Consider the following 18,216-nt stretch of genomic DNA (forward strand, 5'->3'; position numbering starts at 1 on the left):
ACTGATAGTTAACATACCAATGGATTCCAGTGGAACTGATGAATTCTGTTACTATGGGAGAAACGCACTTACCGTTGTCTCCATGCATTTCACCTTCTGACATTTCCTTTTCACACTTCCATTGCTGTTACAGGAAATTTCTTGACAGTCGGCTAAAGTTCACTAACATTGCCACATTAACTTTATAGAAAAAAGGAAACAGCCTTGTCACCCACTTAGTAAGGACATCAGGCTGCACAGGCAGGATAGTTGCTCTCAAAATCACAGATCTATGATAATAATGAAGGTTTTTCCAGAGTTTGTTTTGCTTTAAATGAAAGCTTTATAGCCCTCTTGCAGAGAAATTCTTGATATTTTAAGGTCTGTGGAAAAGCTAGTATCTATGGGATGAGCAAAGTCTTTATGTATTTCAACTTTGTGTAGAGCCACAGTCAAGGCACTGAGATAGAGAATGACATCTTACTACGCACGTAACCATAATGTTAAGCAAACCTTGAAATTGCATTCATGGACAACTTGACACAGAGATAAAGTGCATCCAAAAGCAAATACTCAAAGACTACAGAACAGCCCAATACTTTTAAAGAGTATATATACAGACAAATCTATTCCAAAGTCAGCTATTTCAAGATAGTTCTTCTCTCCAGTTAAATATACATTCCTGAAAGCTCCCTAAAAAGAAGAAAAAAAATGACAACACAAAATGCTGCTCCGCACCAAATCAAAATCATAAGTTTAATCTCTCATGCACATATTTTTCAAAGCACTTCTATTTTTCCTCCAATTTCATTAATAACAGAGCAATTAGCATGCATCAACTCCAATTAGGCTGTTTTATATCTTCTACAAAATGTCTGTAATATGTTTGGCTTCCCTATATATTTCCAAGGAAATAACTTCAAACCTCCTAATCGAAAAAAACCCACAGAACTTCCAAGAGATGATCATACTGCTGAAAGACAGAAATGTCTGTGGTATCCAGAAGGTCCATTTACTTTGTTAAAAATTTTCCTAAACAACATTAACTCCAAGTAAACAAGAGAGAAAGATATTTCCCCCCTCAATTAAACTCTTTGAGAGAGCTAGAGAGAGGAGGGGAAAAAGAAAAAGAAATAAAACCAAAGGAATGTTTGGTTTGGCATTGCTGACTCTAGCTTACAAAGGGGAAGACTACTTAAAACTGGGATAATAGATGATTATAACTTTACATGTAAATCCTTGACTACTTTTCTCTTCTTAACACATGTTGACATCATTATGTTTTGCAAGGAAAGGAAAGGGCCCTCTTCACCATCAGGAGAAGGGCTCCTGCAAAGCCCGTTTGTGCATGACCTTCACCTGAAACTGCCCAAACAGGGTACTACTAATGAAATGAGAGGCTTAGGCATGGGCTTTATAATTATTAGTCAAGTAATGCTCACTTGGCTTTTCCAGAAACTGTCATTTGAACAGCTAACCAAGTACAGCCATTCATAAAGTTACTTTACACAAACGCTGTGAAACACATTTTTTCCCCAGAGCCATCAAAACAGTCCATCTAATTGCATGAACAGTAAAGTGTGATTAATTAAAATTTCTAGGGGGGGCATTATTTATTTGTTTGTTTTAATCACAGAATATATAATATCAGGCAACCAACACAGCAAACAGCATAGAAGAGTCAATGGTTAAAGTTTTCTGTGCCCTGATATGTTCCAGTCACCTGAATGCTGAGGCATGCTGTCCCCCAGGCCTGGCTCAGGCAGCTGACTGCAGGAGCACTTCACTCTTGTCCAGCTTTGCCTTCTTCATAGTTTGAGGATATGTACATCTGTGTGTACATAAATGTATATACACACTGCTCACACATGGTAAAAAAATGAGGAAGTCAGTAACAGACAAGCTAACAGTGCTGTGCACATTCACTTGCAGTTTGTCTACATGAACAGCCTCATAGCTCAGATCAGGACATTTCCTGTAAAAATACTCCATTATTTATGAAGCCACTCCAGAGAGCAACTGTTGAAGCACGGCTTGCAAACAACATATTTTCTAAAGCCAAAGTTTGTGGTTATCTAACAGAAGACTGAGTAGTGATGGAGAAGTCAGGGCCCTCTTGCTATATATTACTTTGAGTAACATGTCCCCAGTTCAGCATTGTTCTAGCGACAAGCTTAGCCCTCCTTGCTTTTGCAGCACCAAAATTAACTCAAATACCACAGAGAAACTGTATAGCTTCAAAGAGTGTTCATGCCTAATCCCTGGCAAACCACAATTTCTGTGCATACATAAATACATCTGTATATGTAGTTTTTCCACTGTAAGAATGATGAAATATTAAATTAAATATGACTAGAAAGAGAAAGGATTTTATTCCACCCACCTACAATCATCATAAGTGGAGAATCCAGGAGGCTGAAACTGCTAAAAGGGAAAGCACTCAAAGTAACAATCTTTAACCTGCCACAATTTCAAAAGGAATTTGAATGACTATTTTGACAGAAGCAGCTGACAAACTCTTGAATAAACATTTCTTTTGGGTTAAAACGCAATATTCTCTTGACAGGGAAATTCCCTCTTTAATACCATTAATGTGCAAAGCTGCTTATCTCCACCATGCTTTCTTAGAAAGCTGGATTTATTACTAAACATTGAGTTGCCAAATATAGACCTTCACTGGCTAGAACACTAGCTCCATTCAGAAAGAAAAAAAAAACACAACAAACAAACAAGCAAACACATGAGGAAAAATAACATTACTTGCAAATGTAACAGTTGGAAATGTGATTTCCTTCAGCTGAATGCTTTTCTCCTTTCTACATTAATTGAAGAGACATGAACAGGTCAGTTGCTTGTAAGTAATTCTCAACAACTGCACAGAGTCCAAGCCATTGTGCATTTTGACAGGACTTCATTCACCTTCTCATAAAATAAAATAAATAAATAGACTTAGCTTTTAAGCACAGAAACAAAGAAAAACCTATTCGTACTAAAATACCAGTCATCTGACATTACCTCATTGACAGCTTATAAAAGCATGTGTAATTGTTGAGAGTCTTTCAAAGATTTGTAAGATTCTTGAAACTGCTCTAGTAATTCACAGCTTCCACTGGCAGACTTTATTTTCTGAACTTGAATTTTGCTTTGTAGCTTTCAATAGGAGAAATATCACCCCAAACCCCTTCACTGCTTTAGACTGAAAACTATTTCAAGAATGGTTAGCACTAGGAAATTTCATGTTGGAATACAGGTTATTAAGGAGTAGTCAATAAAGTCAATTAACTTTACATAACAGTTTTAAAAGGTGCTAACATTACAAAGCTTTTTACATTTCTATGCTAACAGACATTTTTCCCCTAGAAAAGGAGATTGACCTCTCTTCACCTTCTTGTGCCAGTGATGAAGGTCATCTTTCTTACCTGTCTATTTTAACCACGCTGAATAGTGAAGCTTTCCCCCCTTCTACATAGTTAGCAGAGAATCAGAAACAAATCATGCATTCAGCAGTCAGGTTTCCCTGCTCTAGCTGGGTTGCCAGAATTTCTGATAAACGGATGTCTCTTTTCCTATCTGTTCCTGCCAAATGAATTTTTACTGAAGTGAAAGATGGATCATGTGTACTTCAACAGCGCTAGACAGTGGTATGAAGGGCAATCAAGCATTTCATTTCTGTCCTGAGAAAGAGAAGTTTATGAAAAAAGAGAAAACACCTACATAAAGAAGTTCAGTTCAGCTAAAAACCAATATAATTCCCCAAATTATGCCAAGAAGCTTCAAAGAATATGTAAATACTGTGGAATGTAATAGAAGTGTGGAGGGTTACAAGCAAGACAACTTACAAATAACTGTATATAAAATTCTATAGCAAAACTGTACATGAAATCTTACAGCAAGTGGAAACCATTGGACACACTTCTCCCATTTCTATAATCTGTATATAAACACCACATTTCCAAGACAAGTAAAATTCCTGAGTCACGCTGGTTTTGCACTAGCAATGCAATACTTCTCTGCAGTAGAATAGGTATGTCTTTGCAGTTACTTCTATTTGTGTAAACTCAGAACATCAAATAAGGCCACAGAAACATGGCTGACAACTCCTCAAGAAGTTGTTTTTAAGAGGTAAAGCTTTGCATTTGACTGGTCGTTTGATCTAGTACTGAAAACCAATGCAAACAGGGATAGGTGGGAGAGGAGTCTCTGAATAGGCTTCACTGAAGTAAACAGTCAAGGGGATATTACTCAAGTTGGTACTAAGATCTTCAGCCAGTTTCCAAGGCCTTTTGAATTCTCAGTGCTAAGCCCACTGAATTCAGATGAAAGTTCCTTTCTTCCACTTTTAAGGAAAATAACTTCAGTGAACTTTCTGCAAAATGTCCTCCCAAGTTTAGCAAAGGGGGAACAAACTTAACGCATTGCCAAGACACACAACTAAGCATTTATAAACCTCAGCAGTTTATTCAAATATTAAGTACTGAACCAAAAACACACAGAACTATTCCAATTATGCTGTTTCAAGTTATGTAATTCATCCTTGGTACATAAAAATCCTAATTCCTCCATTCTTGCTGCCTAGCCCACATTTTGTGCTCTGCGGAAGGCGCGCACACAGAGTGCATACTAACAACTCCAAGTTTCCACTGAATCTGACTAGAGGCACAGCCAGGCAAAGACACCACCTGGCCCTGCCTTAGCTCTGTGATGATTTAAGTCTATTCAGTGGGGGAGCAGGGGGAGGGAAAAAAAAAAAAGTCTCTGCAGTACTTCAAACACCCACAAAGGACCATATATATTACCACAAAAAGCAGGAAACCACTCTATCGCATCAGCAAATGAGATTCTGCAGCCCTCCAAGGCAATCTAGGCAAGAGAAGTGGAGGAAGAAGCATTCACTCCCTTCAAATTTGATGGTATTTAATCCATCTGTCTCCCACCCCTGCCACCACCCCCATAGCCTCTGCAAGTATGACTGAGGCACTATCACTTTTTGCCTAATGGTTCCCACTATGTGCTGACCAGGGCACGTCAATTTAGCAAGTGCCAAGCCAGTTCCAAATTTTTCTGCTTTCTTTATTAAAAAAAATGTTGTTTTTTTTTCACTTTGGTTCCTAGTTCCTCCATTTTTCCTCTACAACCAAACAATCCAGAAATTAACTTTAAAATAAATAAAAGCAACCCTGCAGAGTAAGCTTACCCAAGAGAGGGACTAAAAAGTTTCTACAGCAGAGAAATGCTGACTGAGAAGATGTGCTCACGTCAGATAAAAAGTGACCCTTAATTTTTTCCCCATGGTGAAGACACTGACAGGATCACCACAGATTCTCCGATGCTGAATAAAGGCTGAGCTCACGTTTCAGAGTTTTATCATGAAGGCTATTCTTAAATGAATGCATAAGATGCATTCAAAAAACACTCCTGGGCATAAAAGCAGGCTGGAACAGGATAGCCTACACTGGTTCTAATGAACCATCTTAGTCTCCAAAACAGGGCGAGTGCATAAAAACCCTCTCTGGCTGAACTGGACTAGAGACTGAGTCATGCCTGGAAACTGTCTGGGGAGAAGGCTAACTATAATTTCTCAAAACCATACCACTGAACATGACCATCACAGACCTCTTCCAGGCCTGGAAACATTCTTAGGCCCATCTGAATTTAATACAGATGTAACCTTATAAGACTCCTGTCTCAGGCCACCTATGCTCATAAGCTTTGCATTTTTCTCTTAGTTGAATTTCATTACAAACTCCAAAGATTTAAAGAACTCTGAATGGAGAACCAGAGACACAATGGAATAAAAAGCAGAACAGACAGGGGGAAACAAACAAAAAGACAACCACACAATTTGAAGAGCAGAAAATATAATTACATTCAACTGAACCCAGAATACTTAATACAAACAGCTAGGATGCAAGTTGAAGCAACTACAAAACTTTTTAAAAATCCATAAGAAAAGTCTGATCTATTTTAAAACACACATCCATGTAGTGCTTCTGCCAAATTATTCTCATTACTTGGCTTTATTTGCTAAATAGATATGGGGGGAAAAACCTCACAAGCAAAACCAATGAATGAGGACTGAATTACATAAGCCCCAGAGGGCTGAATTAACATAACCTTAATAATGTGCAGAACTATTTTGTCTTTTTTCCAAAGTTAGTTGTCAGCAAAATGTACACACAAACTCAAGTATTTTATTCATTTGTTATGAAAAGTACTAGTTAAAAACAGATTACCTGTAACTACCAGCAGCATATTTCTCTAAGTAAGTGAACTGCCCCACTTTTCAAGGAAATAATTACAAAACCATAATTTGCCTTTTCTAATTTAAGCACACATTAAAACTGAGATAGATAAAAAAAGTCAGTTTCAACCACATGTGCTTTGTGGGCTTTTATTGCAGTTTTGTTCATTTTTTTCAGCTTGCAAAGACTCCATCAAAGATCTACTTTAACTGGCACAACTGTGTGCTTATTTGGCAAGACTATAAGAAGATAACAAGTGGAGCAAAGGCTTTCAACCTTTAAACTGAAATACGTTTTAAAAATATATATTAGGAAGAGCACTAAAAAGCCCTACAAATTCAGAACTGAAAGGAGATGGCACACAGTTCCCCAGTGCGTGATTATTGAACAGTGCTTTATATTCCACTTTTCCTCTGGGCTGTCTGCATCCACCTCAGGAGGGCTCTTTGCATCCACCCCAGGAGGGTAGTGCTTGGCTTATTCCAAGTATGAGCCTGTTAATGTAGACTGCAGTGAAAACCCTATTATCCAAGCACCATGAACTAGGCACTAACATGTTATACAGAGGATGAAACACATTATGGAAACCTTCCATTCTTTAATTCATCCTATCATATCAAATCACTGTGGCCACTGGCATCTTCAAGACATCTACTATGAATGGCATCTTTGGAAGTATAGGTTTGTAATCCTAGACTAACATATAAGAATGATCAAGACAAAATCATTTGTTTACTTTAAGTGATAAAGATCAACATCAGAAAGGACAATACTAAAACATTTGTGTTATGCCTATCTATAAATAAATGTCGGTTTACATTCGGATTTCCACATACACAGAATGGAATATGCATTTTTCTATCAGTACTGCCAGATCATTTTAAGGAAACTCCCCAGCTACTAATCTCTTTTTCAGTAAGCATGCAGCAGGTTTGTGTCGTTCACCTTTCAAACCAATATCCAAGCAAGCAGGGAAGGAAATTGCTCATGCAGGGAAATTTCATGCCACTCTCATTTATCCAGTTATTTACATAGAGAATTTATTCAAGTATCTATGTCCTTACATCTGACAAGAGTACAGATAAGAAAAATTATGATTTGACAATAAGAAATTTACACCAAACAAGAAATTTACACTGCTCTCAATGGTGAAAGACTATAAAGCAGCTTTATGAGAATTACTGTTTCAAGCACTTAAACTATATCTTGGGTCGCAATGTGGAATGAGTAGCAGCAGGGATAAAGAGCTGGGAATCCATCTGATTATCACACATGCCCTGTTTCATCCCAGCAGATGAAGCACAAGAGCACTTGTGTGGGGCTTCTCCGGACCCCCAAATGAAAAGCTTTTGGGTTTTTTTGCCTCTCACCTATCCTGAGGGCTAAGGGGAATCAAATTAGGCTGTTCCCAGACATGGAGAATAACTGGAAAAAAGAAAACACCACTGAATGGCAGATTTGGTTGGGATTTTTTTGTGTTGAGCACTCTCACTCCAACAGACAAGCAAGTAGGCTTCCACCTCTGGAAGACAGTCCTCTCACATACACAAAAATAGAATATAAGAAAGTAACCTTAACTTTATAGTTTCACCCAGCTTTTATTTCCTTGTTCTATGCATAGTAACAATACAGATACAAAGATTAGCACAAGCATGTTGCCACAGGCATCACTGCATCTCAAAGTCTGCTGGATATTAACAACCCAGCAGATGGTCATTACTCCAGATTCCGCAACCTCACATCATCATTAATTCAGGAGAAAACTCATTTTAATGGGCTAGCCCTAATTCATAAAGAACTTATTGTCCTGGCCAAATTAATAGCTTTAGATCTTGCATTACCAGATGTGCTTCAGAATGACAATAACATTTTAATTTATGATGTGCTGTTTAAAGTCCATTTGAATGTCATTTCTCATAAATGCTGGTGTATGAGGCAAACTTTAACACTATGAACCTATTCCCAAAATAAACACAGAAAACTGTATGCTTGGTTTAGATTCTAGACAGATTTGGCACAAGGAACCTCAATTATCCAGCAACCCACTTGATCAAAAGCTCTCTACTCTGAAACTAAAAGTGGCACATAGCCTTTTGAAAGGCTTCACTTCACCCTGAAATTAATAAACCCTCAACACTGGTGAATCCAATAAGAAGGCAGGCAGTTCTTGTGCCTATTACATAAGCAACACACTTTTGACTAATAAAATATAGCACAAATCAAATCCGTAAGGATTTGCAGCAGGTCTTAACTTCATTAATAAGTCATCAGTAAGTTTTAAGACATGTCAAATGGGGAACAAAAAAAAGAACAGAGAGAACCATTTGTCATGGCTAGAGTCTGACACTTGTCAGACTTCTGTTAGAGATACAAATATAGCAGAAGAGATCTTCCTTTGTTATGGACAGGGTCATGGTCCTTTCCATGCCTCTGGTCTATCTGAAGTCCTTGGGAGGTGGTTCTTATTGCGGGGGGGGAATGTAACCTGTACACTAATGTACCATTTAATTGTCTTTCTTCTCTATAAAAGCAGCCATGATGTGACTCTGCTGTTGTTTAGATTATTTTTTTAACAAGAGGGAATGGCCTCAAGCTATGACTGGGTAGGTTTAGACTGGACATTAGGAAGAATTTTTTCCCAGCAACAGTGATCAGGCATTGGAATGTGGTGCCCAGGGAGGTGGTGGAGTCCCCAAGGCTGGATGTGTTTAAAGGTGGTTTGGATGTGGTGCCTGGGGCTCTGGTTTAGGGTGAGCCTTGTAGAGTAGGGTTCTGGGTTGGACTTGGTGATCCTGAGGGACTTTTCCAACCTGAATGTTTCTGTGATTCACACTGAAAGAATGGAAGACTCTCTTCCATAGCATCAATTTGCAAAATGAACACTGGTACACAAGGAACAACTGCCAAGTTATCTGCCCAACTTCTAGAAAAATAAAAAGTAGGAATTTTGAAAATATCAGTATTGTGTAAAGAAGAGGTAGAAACCACTGAAGATAAATAAAAACAATCATAAAAATAGAGTCAGTTAGAACTTTCCAAGTTCAAAATCTTGAATCTCAAAAACTTCTCTTGCTGGTAGTTTAGTTGAAAATTGTCTGTGTGAAATACTCTGTTTTCAACAAAATGCTGCTTTCCATCAAAAGATTTTTGGCTGAAAAAAAATCCTAACTGGCTTAATTTTAAAAATAATTTCTCAACTGTAACATTTAATAAAGTCCAATCCCTTTCCTTACTTAAAAGACTACCTTGTGTATTTTAAAAGGTATCCAATCACTCTCACATGGGCAAAAAACAAGCAACTTCATTGTTTTAACTTCTATGTAAGGAGAGTATTTTTCCTAACTAATCTATTTACAAATGGAAGAAAGAAATTTGGCAACGATTTTGAGGTATTTTCTAATTTGCCTTGAAAACAGGGTTCCAAGCTACATCTTCGGTAACCTTAAACCCCCATTTAATCACAGAAGACAGCAATGCTCAAATACAAACATTCATCTTCACTAACTAACTTCACGCATCTAGGTATGTATCAAACAAATATAATCTGGATTGGATTTACCCTTAATGCACAGTTTGCAGCCACAGCTGAAGGAAAGAATTTAGAGCTGAAATGGAGTGAGAAACACACTCTTGGGAGGTGACAAGAGGAGAGAAGGGAAAAATAAATACTGTAATTTTACAAAGAGAACAGAGAAAGAAAGGAAAAATCATAGTTATGTCACCTATGGCATTCCACACTTGTGCAATTTTTTAATTAAAAAAGAAACCTGTTAACCAAGGACAAAACAATATTTGACATGTTGAAAATAGAATAGAATAGAATAGAACAGAATAGAACAGAACAGAACAGAATAGACCAGGTTGGAAGAGACCTTCAAGATCATTGTGTCCAACCTATCATCCAACACCATCTAATCAACTAAACCATGCAACCAAGTACCCTATCAAGTCTCCTCCTGAACACCTCCAATGATGGTGACTCCACCACCTCCCTGGGCAGCCCATTCCAATGGCGAACAACTCTCTCAGTGAAGAACTTCCTCCTCACCTCGAGCCTAAACCTCCCCTGGCACAGCTTGAGACTGTGTCCTCTTGTTCTGGTGCTGGTTGCCTGGGAGAAGAGACCAACATCTGCCTGTCTACAACCTCCCTTATGGTAGTTGTAGAGTGCAGTAAGGTCACCCCTGAGTCTCCTCCTCTCCAGGCTAAGCAACCCCAGCTCCCTCAGTCTCTCCTCATAGGGCTTGTGTTCCAAACCCCTCACCAACTTTGTTGCCCTTCTCTGGACTCGTTCCAACAAGTCAACATCTTTCTTAAACTGAGGGAACCAGAACTGGACAGAGTAATCAACTTGTGGCCTAACCAGTGCCGAGTACAGGGGCAGAATGCTTCTGCTTCTGATGCAGGCCAGGATGCCATTGGCCCTCCTGGCCACCTGGGCACACAGCAGGCTCATGTTCAGCCTACCATCAACCAGCATCCCCAGGTCCCTCTCTGCCTGGCCGCTCTCCAGCCACTCTGACCCCAGCCTGTAGCTCTGCAATGTGTAGAACTCGGCACTTGGATGTGTTAAATCTCATGCCATTGGATTCTGCCCATCTGTCCAGCCTGTCGAGGTCCCTCTGCAAAGCCTCTCTACTCTCCAGCAGATCAACTCCTGCCCCCAGCTTGGTGTCATCTGCAAATTTACTGATGATGGACTCAATGCCTTCATCCAGATCATCAATAAAGATGTTAAAGAGCATGGGGCCCAGCACTGATCCCTGGGGGACACCACTAGTGTGGTGTCTTGAACAACTGGATATAAGGGGTGCTTTTCTTCCCATGTATTAATTTTTTTTTCTAATGCCTACATAACATAACAAATACAAATATTTACTTTTACAAAAGGTCAAGTGGACAGAACATAATTCTCCCAGAAGGAAACCAGATGTTTAGTATCTTCAAAGCGATGTCCATGCTGATAAAAGCAGTAGCTAATCTTTCTTTCAGAGGCTAAACTTCTTGATGACAAGTTTTTTTACTGAACAGCTATGTATAATGCTTTAATGAATATCTGTCTCACAGACAAGTATTTTTCCATTTTAATAGGATTTTGGGTTGTATGTACAACTAATAATGCATCAATACTCAAACAGCTGTCTTTGAAAATGTAAAGCAATCTATAGTTCTTCTCCAGGTCCCACATTAAATCCTTAGGTTAGGATGAAAGAAGTCACATCTGTTCCCAAAGCCAAGACTCCTTAATAAAATAATTTCAGCAGATTTCTATGTAGCAATTTGAATACATTAAGTCACACAAATATTCAAGTGTTTCTCACAAGTCATGAAAGTGGTGCAGAATAATAGACTGATGTAGTGTTTAGAATTGCAAAAATCTCAAATTAACAACTGTCTTTCTCTAAACTTACCATCATGCAATAAGAGATGGATGAAATGGAATTTACAAAGACTTGAACAAATGCATTTCAACTGATTCTGTGGGGGTTTCCTGTATTACTTGGCTGGTGTCATGACTAATAATTAGCTACAACATAATGCTTGCCAACAGATGCAAGATAAGTCTGAAATCCTGTGGGGATAGGCTAAATATTTAAAAGGTTTTGGAGGCATGAACATGGTCTCCATGTATCTCACTCAGAAAGGAAAAGGATGATTTAGTTGCTTAAATTACCCTTAAACAAGCCTACAAAAATTAAAAACAACAAAAAAAGACCACTAGAAAGAAGGGGGGAAGCCTACACAATTTTGTTTATGGCCTCTGTTTTCCCATATTCAAGGGAAAATAGCAATGAGAGAAGTTTAATCTTATCTTTCCTGGATAATCACAAGGATCATTATTTTACATTATCTGTAAATTTCAAGTGCAGGTAAAAATCGTATCACAGTTTTAACACCCATTTTGCCACCACCATAAGGGCATGTTTGTGTTACTGGGGCATTAATGTGTTTTGTATTCAGCCATGCTGACATTCCCCAACAGCATGTGAAAAATGTTCACTTTTGACATTTCTAGTGGTCATGTGCTTCTGGTATTTGAAAATCCTGCTAAACAGCTGCTTATGGATACAAAGTTGTACATCTCAACATCTTGTTTGTTGAGTAATACAGATCCTTTCTTAAGAGGGCAGGGACCAAGCAGCTCTTGGGATAGCAAGAGACAAGAAAGAGCTGAAAGAAAGAAGATAGTTTTATCCAACATACATCAGGATACCCCAGGAAGGTTAACCAATTCCACCCAAGCTCAAAATAAGCACTATCAGTGTAACTGTCAAAATATTTTGTCTGTGCAAAAGCAGAGCACTGGCACCTTGCTTGCAAGAAATGCTGCAATTAAACATGATAAAAGCAAAAGGAAGGAACAAAAGGACAACAAAGTAAGTGGTAAGAATTCAGATTTACAAAGCTCTTTCAGTTAATGTTTTTTTCAAGCACTTTGTGTGGCAAGAGAGAAGAAAAATGTTCCCTGTAGGCTCACTTAGGATTTGCACAGACAACATTCTGTTTTCACTCACCTCTTTATCAGGAGTCAGAAAGAAAAAGAATTGTGGAAAGTTTGTGGGTGGTGTGCTGCAGGGGACAACCTGTGCTACACTTGATTACCATCCCATACGTACTTCACCCAGTCGCTTTACTGGCATCTCTCAAACATTACCCCAGCCACCTGCCTTTCTGTGGATCCTGTCTAGGGATTCAGGTCTCCTTCCTCTCACAAAACCGACCTTTTCCTATATTTCATCATTCATCTCTCCTCAAAACTTCCCTCTCTACAGTCTGTAAAGCCAGTTAAAGAGCTTCTCCTGACTCCATTTCCCAGTCTCTCTCCAGGAGAACACCAATGCACCACAGAGCTCCCCAGTGAGTTCCTTAGCACTCCTGAGAGCTATGCTGCAACACATTAAAGCAAAAGATGTTCAAGCAAGAGGATGGACAACAATATCACAGTCTTAGAAACAGCATCCTAGCAATTATAGTGAAAATTGCATGAACGTTTCAGCTTTCAGGTCCCTAATATAGGCGCTAACGTGTTTCCCTCCTTTCCCAGAGAAAGCAATTCTCAGCCGATTTTGGAGCGTGACAGCTACAGTGCAGTGACTCTATACGAAGACAGGGATCATTACCTGCATCAGGCAATCAGAATGCAGTACATGCCTGATGTGTATGCAAGCTTTTTATTTGTTTTAAGTACACTAGGTACACTATTTGGAAAATACAAACCAAGCCATTCTGTTCCAGCATGCAGCTTGTTTTTCTGCTCTGGCTACACCTGTGACAAAGGAACAATACTGTCACGTGTCACCCATACTCCCTCCATTAACTAGTCCAGAACAGGAAAAAAAAAAGAGTAGTCTTCAAGACAGTTTCACTGCTGTACAGGATGCTCACCAGAAAACAACAGATGTGCTATAATCACTACTGCCCATTCATTTCCTTTCTGTCAGAAAGAAAGCAGCAGTCATCAATTAAGAACCCCTATCTACTGGACACAAAAGGAAGTATACGCTTTGCCTTGGCCATTTGACCGTAACAATAGGAGATGGCAGCGGGAAAGGACTGACCACTCTGTCTGAGCAAGCACAGAGGGGAAGACAGGGGTGAGTGAGCTCATCTTTATGTTTTAAAAAGAAAAGGAAAAAAAAAAAAAGGCAAGAATTTTAACACAAATGTTTAAAAACCAAATCCCTATATCTGCAGATTATACAAAATCCTAATTATATTATTCCTGAGTTTGACCAAATGAATTGTCTGGACATTTTCAGAGCAGAAAATCCCAAACATGTGATCTGATGAGAGAATTAAGCAGCATCTGGAAAAAATGGTTTATCAATTAAGAAAGCCTTTTAAAAAAATAGTTATAATATTTTTATAAAACCATTAGTCTAACTGTACTCAGCATTTGGATTCTCAAAACACCACTGCCATAAATTATTTGGATTACTGTTTTTAAGAAGTCCAGTCAGATCTGAGGATCTTTCTGCTACAGATTACATTCACTGGTCACCTTCATCAGTCCAAAGTAAAATGACACCTTTCATACAACTGCCAACAACAGGAAGCCCTAAGGATGGACCTTATGCCTGTTTCAATCTAAGTATAAGCAGCTACAAAGGGGTTGGAGGAAACTTACTAAAAAAATGCTAGCCTTAATTAAGGTATTAGGCCCTAATCTAGCATGTGGAATTAAGCTCCAAATATTCTCATGGACACCAAAATGCAACTGCTCTAAGAACCAAGTAGGTGTTTCCCACAATAGGAAAGCTCCAACAGGACTTCACATTGCAACTGAACCCCTACTTTTTTCCTGTACCTCTGCTCTACTGCATACCAAAAATAGAACTGACTTGTAGAAAAGCTCACACATGAGCATGCATCATTCCTCTTCACCCCCACACAGATTTGCAAGCCCTCATACCACTCAAGACATGGCCTAATCAAAGCTTTCAGTGATGCACAGATGCTCAAGGAATTTTTTTGTGTAGTGACTTTAAGCATACACAGTATATTGAAACTTGTCCTGGATTGCTAGAACAAAATTATCAAGCTGATAATTTTGTTACAATAATAGCTGATAATTTTGCTCCTTTGCTGCAAGAGATGTCATGATTTTAACAGCTGCTGTAGCCCACTTTCATTCTTTCCAAAGAGTAACATAATTAAACACCAACTCACTGAAACAATTAAAACCAGATAATATTGTTATATAGCCCCACAGCAAACTCCTGGCCAAGCTGTCAGCCTGTGGCTTGGACAGCAGCACTCTGCGCTGGGTTAGGACCTGGCTGGAGGGCCGAGCCCAGAGAGTGGTGGTGAATGGTGCCACATCCAGCTGGCAGCCAGTCACTAGTGGTGTCCCCCAGGGATCAGTGCTGGGCCCAGTCCTATTCAATATCTTTACTGATGATCTGGACAAGGGCATTGAATCCATCATCAGTAAATTTGCAGATGACACCAAGCTGGGGGCAGGAGTTGATCTGTTAGAGGGTAGGAGAGTTCTGCAGAGGGACCTCGACAGGCTGGACACATCCAAGTGCCGAGTCCTACACATTGACCACAACAACCCCATGCAGTGCTACAGGCTGGGGTCAGAGTGGCTGGAGAGCAGCCAGACAGAAAGGGACCTGGGGCTACTGGTTGATAGTAGGCTGAACATGAACCAGCAGTGTGCCCAGGTGGCCAAGATGGCCAACAGCATCCTGGCCTGTATCAGGAATAGTGTGGCCAGCAGAAGCAGGGAAATTATTCTGTAAGTCAAATGGATAGCAGCAAAATATAAATGAATTTCATTAAATGTCTCCCTCGCCACCCCCAAAAGCTTTTCAGAACTAAAACATACTTAAAACCTTCAGATTTAAGTCTTACATGTGAAACACATGGGCAAAATTACAAGTCATTTTTTGATATGGAATTAACATCCATCACTCAAAGCTTTATTCTGCCCAAACCATTAAGCTATTATTTTTACAGAACACCACTTCTCATATTATAAGTTTATCATTTTTCCAGTTAAATTAATTAATTACTAAATGCACTTCATCCACTCCTGGAATGCCTTATCGTGTTAGCTGATAGATTCCCACACACTCCAGCTTTGTTGATACAACAATTTTCTGAAGCACTTCACAGTCAGCATTTGTCTGTCATGGATCCTAGAGAATCTTAGGAAATCCTCTGCCTCTTAGGACACATGCACACACCATGTTATCTCAGCTTGATGGTCTGGTTTAACTTTTCTGCTCATCATGAAAACACATTAAAATCACTGCACCACAAAACCAAGGCCAAGCAGCACATTTGAAATTAAATGGAAATCAGAGAGAGGGGGGAAGGAAATTTGTGCAAGTGATTCAGTTTCTACTTCACATGCATTTGGATATGCACCAATTTCAAGCTAAAGAAATAAAATTATTTTCTGTGTGAAACCTGCAAATATGCAGCCCCTTGCATTTGTGGACAGAAAACAATACACTAGTAATTAACTATCACCAAAAAACACAGACAATTAGTGTGCTGAATTTAGGTCATGCCAATTATCTCTCTCTAATGTATGTTAAAACATGCAACCTTATTCAAATCTTTCTATTTTTAGAAAATGCTGAGGAGGAATTTCTGGTTCCTCCTGTCTTAGCCTCTACAAAATGTTTTCGTACTTAGAGACACTGTTCTTCCTTGAATCCAAAGGAAAGTAAGATCTCCCTAATGTCTGTCAGATGCAAACTTCAGCTGAACACTGTACAATCCGGCTAGTGTCTATTAAAGGCATACAATCTCAAAGCACTGGATTCAACAAAGAGTTGCCCTTCACCTAAAAAGTAATAAACATTTGAACAAAATTCAATTATCAATACATCACTAGACAATAATAAAAATTATTAATAAGTGGTCTAATACAGCATATTAGTATTCTCTCTGCAGCTCACATAGGCCAGAGTGGCAATTAACATCATGCAATTTTTCTTTTTTTATCTTAAACTGATGTATGCTACACTGGTTTCAACATTACTCTACTCTGGTGAGACCCCACCTGGAATACTGCATCTGGTTCTGGAGACCGTTACAGGAAGGATCTGGACATGATGGAGCACATCCAGAGAAGGGCCACGAGAATGATCAGAGGGCTGGAGCACGTCTTCTGTGAAGACAGACTGAGGGTTGGGGCTGCTCAGTCTGGAGAAGAGAAGGCTCTGAGGAGACCTTATTGTGGCCTTCCAGCATCTTAGGGGGGACTACAAGAAAGCTGGTGAGGGACTTTTTAGGGTGTCAGGTAATGATAGGACTAGGGGGAATGAAACAAAAAAAGAAATGGTTAGATTCAGATTGGATGTTAGGAAGAAGTTCTGCAGCATGAGGGTGGTGAGATGCTGGAACCGGTTGCCCAGGTAGGTGGTAGAAGCCCCATCCCTGGAGGTTTTTAAGGCCAGGCTAGATGTAGCTCTGAGCAACCTGATCTAGTTTGAGGGGTCCCTGTCCATGGCAGGGGGGTTGGAACTAGATGATCCTTGAGGTCCCTTCCAACCCTAACAATTCTATGATTAGCACTGGAAGGACTGAAGTAGGTTACTTGTAAGTTACTGAGTTTTTCCAAATAGCAGTGTCTGTGATACTACTCATAAAGCCTATCACTGAATGACCACTTTCTTCAGAAAGAAGAAAAGACTCCTTTGGGTAGGCACCAGGACTGAGGAGAAACAGAGGGAGAAAGTGATCTTGCCTAAAGCCACCTTTTTATTTAATGTTTTTTGTGGAGTCTTCTGCCAGCCCTATCATGAAACTTTCTGCAATGTCAATCTGTTTCAGATAATCAAATGAGTAAACTTGGTTGTTGCAGTTAAGTTACATTTCCATGGCATCCAAACCTGCTTTTCTCATGGTCTCAAGTTCCTCAGATCCCTCAAGACTTTCAGGTAGTGAGAGTATATAGACAACATTAAACTCCTAAAGAAATAAACTATGAAAGATCAATTACTTCTCAAAATGACATATGGTAACACAGGAAATCTAAGGAGAACACAGAAGTCCCAGATCTCCTCAGCCCCGTGGAAAGATTTCTTCATGAAAGGGACAATTCTGCCTCCAAAAAGGGCAGAATCAAGAAAACAAAACCTTCAGCTACAGATCCCGAGCAAAACTCCAGTTACAGGAACAGGTACTAATACTGAAGACTCACCTTCCCTTAGTTGCTCAAGTGTCACAAAATTTTATTTACCATAAAATCCCAGTAGCATGCATATCAAGACGACCCACCATCTTGACTAACTAAAATTTCAGGCCTATGAAATACAGCCACCTATCGTGGATTTGCATACTAAGCAGTCTCATCATCATTAGCTTGAAGTGCATTTACTCAACAGCAGTGGTAATCGCCTCAGCCAGAGACACAACAAACACAGTCTCCTATTTAATAAATAAATAAATTTACCTGGTAGAGCACTTGCCAAATGAATTAGATGAGGCAAAGCAGAGTGTCCTTTCCTTTCTGTTGAATCTCTGGCATCCT

The 18,216-nt window shown here is 39.3% G+C and overlaps 1 protein-coding gene across 1 annotated transcript in view; it reads right to left on the reverse strand.

Annotated features, from left to right (window-relative positions):
- PLEKHG1 (pleckstrin homology and RhoGEF domain containing G1) overlaps positions 1-18,216 on the reverse strand; it is a 147,981-nt gene that overhangs the window by 113,786 nt on the left and 15,979 nt on the right. Inside the window, exon 2 of the mRNA XM_009897061.2 lies at positions 18,139-18,214. The gene's annotated coding sequence lies outside the window, so the exon portion shown is untranslated. The remainder of the gene's footprint in view (positions 1-18,138; positions 18,215-18,216) is intronic.

Source organism: Dryobates pubescens, chromosome 6 (assembly GCF_014839835.1).
Source record: "Dryobates pubescens isolate bDryPub1 chromosome 6, bDryPub1.pri, whole genome shotgun sequence".
Classification (NCBI taxonomy): Eukaryota; Metazoa; Chordata; class Aves; order Piciformes; family Picidae; genus Dryobates; species Dryobates pubescens.